The sequence below is a fragment of the Opisthorchis viverrini genome (genome assembly GCF_000715545.1).
Source record: "Opisthorchis viverrini unplaced genomic scaffold opera_v5_21, whole genome shotgun sequence".
In the NCBI taxonomy this organism is placed as follows: Eukaryota; Metazoa; Platyhelminthes; class Trematoda; order Opisthorchiida; family Opisthorchiidae; genus Opisthorchis; species Opisthorchis viverrini.
Genome location: NW_008751677.1, coordinates 71,486 through 80,352, shown reverse-complemented (window position 1 = coordinate 80,352; position 8,867 = coordinate 71,486).

Sequence of the window (8,867 nt, the reverse complement as noted above, 5' to 3'; positions counted from 1 at the left end):
TGAATATCCCGGGTCTTGAATATCGTGTGGATTGAGTAGATTTAAACAACTTTCAACAAAACTGCGGCCGTTTGGGAAGATCTCATACGCCCGAAAAATTACCATCAAATGTTAAAACTTTATGTTAAAGTTTTCCTCCTTCGAACCACGGTTTCAGAGAAATTTTCGGCGTGCGTCTAGCCCACGGCGGGGATGGCTGATGGAATGACGCGAATAAAGGTAGTGACTGGGATGAAGCTAGTGACTGAGCCTTGAAAGGTACCGTGCAAAATCTGGAGTTCATAAGAGGCCCATCCACTGTTACACGCGAGAGCGGTTAGAATTCAACAAGAGGGAGAGACAGTCTAGTAATGTAAATTCCTCCTAAGCGTTCTGCAGCAAGTTCGTACAGCTCAGTCTCAAAAGCTCTAGAAAAATCACACATACTATTGGTTCCCTTGGTGATTCTGGTGGCTTTGGTGGAGCAATAATTAAGGGAATAATGCTGCTCAGAATCAGACGGATTGGTGATAAAGTGGTTTTACGCTTGATGACAGACGCTTTGAAATACCCAAAACTACTAAGGCGATATGTTCTTAAACATTTTCATAAAATATGGATGCACGGCAGATACTTCGATAAGTAGCTAGATGGTGTTGTTTTTTGCTTTCTAAGATATGCCGCGTGGCCTCCTACTCTCAGTATGATTTTGTAAAAAACTTAATTTCAACCGCGTTTTAATGTGATTACGCCTCGCAGTGAAACATGGAAAACGGTTAAACAATTAAAATTCTCTCACTCTTCATTCAATCAGGTTATTCCTGCAACAGACGCTTATACACATTGGGATATAAAACTGCCGTGATATGCAATAACCCTTGGAGAAGAGCTTTAAATCCCAAACGTTTTTAGCTCTGCGGTTCTTTCAAAACTCACTGTTGTGTCCGTAAAACCTTCTGGCGGGCACCAAATGTCAGTTTTGGAAAGATTATTGCCCCCTTCCGGATGCAGCTAAAACGCTTCTGTTCACAACCAGGGGTCAAATTCTTCGAAGTACTTTTACCCGGTTAACCTAGTTCTACTGACAATATCCCATCTGTAGCGGTTTTCTGGACTTTTGCATAGTAATTAAGTGCATTTTTAGAGTGTCCTTCCAATAGCTGCACTATCGTTCCCCCTAACTTTCCAAATTAATCGGGCTTCCCTGAGTCCAAAGCATTCCTTTACAGGTCCAGCGAACCTTCCCTCTTTCAGATACCCACTTCGTAGCCCGCAGGGAACTATTCTGTCGTTCTCAACATAACTTGCAACCACCTCAGACTTAACCGTACATGCAACCCGCGTAAACTAGGTCTTCCTACAGAGACATCGACTCCCAGCTCTCGCGCTCATGTTTGTAGGCAGTCTGTTGTGATATTTAGTATCCCTTAGAGCCACAACTGTGTGGAGCTGATAAGTTAAAACCCACTGATTGGTCTTACTTTCTTTAGCCTGCTGTACGGGCTTTTACCTCATCTACTCAACGTTATCGTCAACGTGTTGCCACTTACTTTTACAGTCTTATCCAAACTATCCGATCACACTGGCTATCAAGTTGCTGTTAAAATGGTCCAACCGGGAACCATAGGGTTTACTCCTCACTGCTTCACTAAAGATATCCTTTAACCTAAACCGAACTAGCCACCTTCCTTTAAGCGATTGTTAGACCCTGCTTCTTGTGTCTGAAGCAGCGCCTCGTGGTTCAGAGATCCAGCTTTCAGCCGCTCGCTCATCAAAGTCAACCGACGGAGCGCTCCAATCAACTTCAAAATATTCGGTGGTACTAGCCAACATGCTCTATCCCGCCCCACTCAGTAGTACCCTGCCCTCTCCCCGTGCAACCATCTCATTCGACAATTGTACAGGCCTTTTGTTGTTGACTCGATGCACAAAAGTGCCGATGAAACCAAGCTTCGAGTATCAGCTTACTGAGTGCGCCAAATGACCGGGCATCAAATTCCCCTGAGCTTCCAACCGTCGCTGGTAACAAAGTGGTCGGTCGCAAGCCGGTCGTACCTCCAGCGGCTCGTCTAATTCTGAAGTTAACATGGTATTTTTGGGTTCTCGATACTCCTCCACTAGTCCTATCCCAAATCCTCATTAACTTGAATTCCAAAATCACCATACTGTGGCGCTCACGTGTGTTCTGGAACCTCATGAACCTGCTTATCACCTTCAAACTCGGCATCTCCTGGTCACAACTATAAGCCCCACCCTTACTTTTGAATGCCTAGCTATGTTATCTTCGACATTATTGGAGCCACCAAACTTCATCACCAAATTGAAATAAGTGACATCTCCCCAGCCCTCACGCGAGGCTGCAGTCCTAGATGACAACTTATGTTTTATCCCTATACATCTGACATAACGATGCCCCCTTTGGCCTGACCAAAGCGCTTCCTAAAACGAAACATCTGCTGTTCACGCATGATACCCTTGCCCCCTCCCATTCTGACTTACCGAGTGCCCTTTTTCAATGGTCGTCTAAACACCCGACGACACATTGGTCCACTCAAACCATTCAAAACAGGTCTTCGGTAAGTCTCTTAACCCATAAGTAGCACTATCCGATCTCAGGCTATAGTAAGTTCCCCTGGTCGCCAGCTCTTGTGATCCCTTTTCAGCGGTTGTCAATCATGTCACCGCCTTCGTCTCTTTTCAAGCCACGCGCAGCACCAAATCTACTTGGAACCTCACCTCATGAACCATCACCTTCAAACTCGGCATCTCCTGGTCACAACTATAAGCCCCACCCTTACTTTTGAATGCCTAGCTATGTTATCTTCGACATTATTGGAGCCACCAAACTTCATCACCAAATTGAAATAAGTGACATCTCCCCAGCCCTCACGCGAGGCTGCAGTCCTAGATGACAACTTATGTTTTATCCCTATACATCTGACATAACGATGCCCCCTTTGGCCTGACCAAAGCGCTTCCTAAAACGAAACATCTGCTGTTCACGCATGAGATCCTTACCCCTCCTATTCTGACTCACCGCGTGCCCTTTTTCAATGGTCGTCTAAACACCCGACGACACATTGGTCCACTCAAACCATTCAAAACAGGTCTTCGGTAAGTCTCTTAACCCATAAGTAGCACTATCCGATCTCAGGCTATATCAAGTTCCCCTGGTCGCCAGCTCTTGTGATCCCTTTTCAGCGGTTGTCAATCATGTCACCGCCTTCGTCTCTTTTCAAGCCACGCGCAGCACGAAATCTACAGTCCGCATCACTTATATCCAGTCGTATATTTTACGTGCTTGGTAAAACCTCATGTCCGCAACAGCCATCAGCTAGTTATGACCACATTGTGTACACCCATCACACTGATCATTAAATTTTGTCCCACTTGTATAGCATTTTCGTCTTCTACCCACACTTTCACACCCAAGACCTCTTTCCACACCATACCTCCCTTCACACATGTCGATATGGAAGACGGTACGGCAGACAACACTCCATTCAACAGCGTATCCTCCTCCCAAAGACTCCATGCATGATTCTGAAATTAGACCCACCTTACCCAACATTTACTCCTCAACCAGAGGTACTAAATACGTCTCCATTGACTAAAAACGCGCACCCAGCTTCATGCACATCACAGCCACTTTCCCGGCCCCCTTGTACCAAACTTCAAGGTAAGTGAGGTAAAAGAATTTCCACTACGTACTGTTTATTCGCCAGTATGCAAGCCAAAAATGTTGTTCAACATCTGATAACTACTGGCAAAAGTCTACGATCTTTGAGCCTCTTGCGCCAATGCACGGCATGTTAATGACCGTGACTAACGGTGATCGACGGTGAATGACTGTGCATGTGCGTCTGAAACATGGATTTCAGTCAAAAACAAAGATAGCCATTCAGTCCTTAGTTATAATATCTACCGCGTTGACGGGAAAATACTCAAACGGCGGTGTCTGTATCATCTATTCCAGAACAGAACATCGGACAACCCCCATCAAGTATTACACCCTTCAAGGGATTCCGGGGGCCATATGGATCTCAACAGAAGAGACCTACCGACTTTATTTGTGGGCTGCACCTACGACCAGCTCGCTATTCCGCCCCTATTACTGACTTGTCACGCAATATCTATTCTGTACGTGCCCTCTCACATCCGTTTAAATTGGTCTTGAGTGACTTCAACATGCAGGATATCTTCTGGTCCTCCACTACGGACCCTACACGGCACGCCTCGCTAATTTCTCAACTCAGTGCACAGGGTTAGTCCCAACTTGAACGTAGCAAAACTCGTGGCCTTTGTACCCCATTCCTAATATTGCTATCGAGCAACAGCTAGCTACAGCTGCAATTGATCACTGCGTCGTTTCTTGCAACGCAATCAGTTATCGCAGAACTCTCCCTCCGAGTCCTTTTCTTTTCCACCTTCCCTCTCCACATGCTTCTTCATCCTTACTGGCTTAATGAAAACAGAGTGACCTCCTTCTCTCGACAAGTACACAGCGCACGTTCTGCTGACCACTCTTCACTTTATTTCTCCCATTTAATTTTTTCACCTTTGGAACCTCTATATACATATATTTCTCATACCTGTTTGTATCATTATCCACAACTGCAAACCGTCCGTGAAATTTCGGCAGTTAGTGTTTACTGCTCTATACTGTCCAGTTAGCTACGTACTAAGCAGCGCTGCCTTAATTGCTTGTCCTTGGGGTACACCGCTACTTGTAAATCTTTCAAGGAAACAGATGGGAAAGTCCAAAGAATGTGATACCCATGGCTTACACCGACCTCCAATGCTCACTCCCTATGATGATATCCCTTTTCCTACCCCTCTGTGCCCACAATCCCTGCGAGTCATGCTTTTATTATGACTGAAACATTATGATCAAACTTGACAGTAGGCCACCCACAAGTTGGGAATAAACATTATTTTTTATGCGCCAGTGGGTAAACGTCATTAATTGTAATTATAAACGATCCTAATGCAACAGAACTAATCCCTACTATGATAAAGCTAACCCGATTGATCACCAGCTTCCTTTCAGAAAACCTGCATAATTGCCGGAATATCTTAAGCCCATCCAGAGGAATGTCCGCAAAATCACTGCCAGGCAGGACACGATAATTTAGAGCAATGGTATACCGATACCAGAGCAGATTATTCGGTGCCGGACGAGGGCGTTTCTATGGCCCGTTCCGACAGAAACAGCAGCTTCTGTTAAGCTTGAAGGCTATTTTACTGACAAGGTGTGTCTGATAAGCTGAAGGAATTAGTAACGCAATATGCTCTGAGCCAAGAACATAACCCAGAGAAGTCGAAAATGCCTGGGACTTGCAAGGTGCCACCTACACCCTGCCAAGCATGTAGCCGTGCAGAGTTGGAAACGATATCTATTTACAGATAAGCTCACAGTAGACTAACATCATCCTCACCGTGAATGTCCTGTATAGAAAATAAACGATTGATAGACTCTAAATTTGGGACCCCAGCCACTAAGTTGGCCCCTCATCCAAGTCGTTGAGTACAATCTCGATGGCTGTTCGCCTGTAGATTAGGCTCTGGGAATTCGCTGTCCCAGTATAGGATTTTTACTTTTAAGGGCCTACATAATGAAGTTCATCAAAGCTGCGGATGGTGCGCGGACAACGTCCATCTAGGCCGAATGTTGACATTTTCATCCGCATAGTGCTCGAGAATGCCTGACCAAAGGAAGAGGAAATATACCTATACTACTACAACTTGGGCCTAGAATGTCCGCCGGTTAGCACTGACACCACACTGAGTTAGCTGGAGGAACGTGGAAGTCGGCGGCTTGCGCGAGCGCAGGTCAGACAGGCTCATATCAACCGCCCCCCAAAGACTCCGTAATGCACGGACTGGCAATTTGTTTAATTTTTGTTTTTCGTGGTGTACGTCACGTAAACCATATCCGCAATTGTTACCGTCCTTCTTATTGTGGGTTCTTCATTGTGGAGTAACTCCTGATCACATCTATCCACCTGACTCCGGAACGCAACCCAGAATTCTTTCAGGATGCTTTCATTTTTTGCACAATTTTACGCGTACTGGATTGAAATTTGCGCTTACATGGCCATAGTTATCTGCGTTACATTAACCTCAAACGCAACACCCTATGGTAGGACATAGTCGTTTTAGTTCAATCTATCTGCGCGAATCTGAGCGGATACGATATTGATTTCAGCTTCCTTTTTGCGCGCACACCTACTAAGATCACCTACTACTAAACCCATACTTTCCTCAAGACTATACTCGTCGCTCGAGGGATCTTACACTCCGGGCATGTTGGTCCGTGTTGTACTAGAGATATCAGGTTGCTGGGAGCAACATTATCTGGGATGGCTTTCTTCACCCGGCAACTGCCAGGCAATAGTCTGTCACAAGTTTTGTCCATTGAAGTGACATCGCTGCCTTGCACGTTGTCGGGCGACTGACGAAACACTAGGTAGAAATGACTTCCCGGTGTAAGCGACGTTTCGTTCGGGATCTTTGGATCATTTTCATCGGGCACCAACGCGCAGGATGGGCTGACCTTGTGCAAGAGTTGATGATTGCCCTCCACAATGAAGTTAAGCCATGACCAGATGAAATACTAAGGCGCGCTGGGAACATATCAGGGAGGGATCAGGGCTTGCACTTTGGAACTGTAGTATGTTTTCCTAGTTCCGATAAGTAGTGTTTTGAAAAGCTTTCTGACAGTTGACCATGAATCCGTGTCTACGACCCAGCCCAAGCCCTTACCAGGCGCCACTTTAATAAGAATCATTGCAATAACGAGCCTACTTTTCAACGCTGAGAACTCAGAGTGGTGCCGGACTGTTTTTGCTTGTGCCTTTAAGGTGAACGCAAGACGCTGAGCGGCAGGAAAAAACCTTACCCGGAATATTCGGGCAAACCTCTTAATCCCGCGTGCCGCCCAGTATTCTTATAATAGAATTGATTTCTCGAAACATACGGCATTTTCAGGCTTGCCACTTCATAGTTTAGAATGTCTATGCATAATGCATATCTTCCTGTGTTCCTGTAGATTATCTACCAAGCCGATTTGTTTAAGAGAGCGAGTCCTCAAGGTGAATAAGCACCGCCGACTGTGAATACATTGCCTAATGTAATAAAAAATCGCGCAGCGTGGAAAACCTCGACTCACTTACAATGGATAGTTTTCCACCCGAAACTATTCCCTGAACATTCTAGTATCTACACGGCCTTCGGATATGCAAAATATGCGTAGGCGCATTCGAGCAAGAAATTTTGATTGATGATTCCTGTTGCCAGTTAAAATTCCGTAGTCCGCGTTCATTATTTACTAAAAGTCGCGCACGTTTGCTGGCAAAAAGCAGAGTTTGCCACTCTATGTTGCGAATTGTTCTAGGAAGGTCACCAGATTTAGCTGTTAGCAACGTGGAACCTACATCAATCACAGCGGACACCTGAACGAGCCTAATTGACGCACACGAATGCGGCTAGGGCTACACGATGCCTAACCAACTAGCCACCTCCCAGACACAGTGATTGCAATATTTAAGCTGTGCGTACGACCAATCGTCCTGCATTCTCCTCCCTTTACACACAAAACTGCAGACTCGCAATTTAAAGTGTCCAACGCTCGTTTACGAAAAAGCTCTTTCCTTGGTCAAACCTCCTCTCTTACTGCTCCCGCCGTCAAATCCTATGCCTCGAACCACTATGGCTTAGACGGTTAAAATTTAATCTAGCTCGCTTACACCGTCTGTTGCATAAGAAAGCCTTTATAGCAGCGGCTGGACCAAGTATAACCTCACAACCTCGCCACAGACTCCGAAACTCCTGCAATCTCCTAGTGTGTCCCCCAGCTCGTACAAACCTACTCCACTACTTTTTCTAGTTTATTACGCTCGCATCTGGAACAGCCTTCCTGAGCAGCTGCGAAGCATCACGCATCATCACATTTTTTCTCAGTCCGTGGGCAAATTCCTTACCTGTGAAACCGCTGCCGCCCTACTCAATATTCGAATAACCTCTGACCTCCTCTACGAATCAGGTCCAGCGCGCATATGAGTTTAGCAACGTTACAGTTAGTGGGCAAGTAAAAATTCTGTTATCATTTCTTCCTATCTTCTTGACCCGCTTTGAGCTAATAAAGGACTTAAGTGCCAACTTGATCTAAATATGCAGTGTAAATGGCCTGGTTGTTTTTTATTTCCCCAGTGAACTTATACCTCGTCCCCACCCCGCATTACTCTGTCAGCTCTGTCTAGTAGCTGGTGCTCACAGTCTAACTTTAGCTGATAAAAACCAAACCAGAGTCGATTTTTTCACTTCATCATCAGAGCGCATTCTGCACTTACATATATATCGTTTTGATGATTTGCCCCACGAAACACTCCCACACACAACATCGCGGAAAGCTTCTGTTCGACATGGCAGCCCAGATCAACGCTCCAACGCCGTTTAGCCATGTTTCAATCGCCATGAGTATCAATATTTCAGTCCTACCATCTCACTGAAAACTGTCGTTCCACTTCTCCTCCGCGACCTGCCTCTACCAGCGCACGTATTCTGTTCGCTTGTTCGAATTGACTGAGCTGTGCCGTTTAGCTTTCAATCGCCATGAGTATCAATATTTCAGTCCTACCATCTCACTGAAAACTGTCGTTCCACTTCTCCTCCGCGACCTGCCTGCCTCAGCGCACGTATTCTGTTCGCTTGTTCGAATTGACTGAGCTGTCTTTACTGGCCTGGCTTTTCTCGACCAAAAAATGGTTGCTGGAGTATTTAATAATGCACAAACCGCACTTATGACTACTTAGATGGTTTTCTACCTTGCAGATCTGGTAGCATGCGCGAGGGATGAAAACCCCGTGTGGTGGACGGGTACGGCCCGC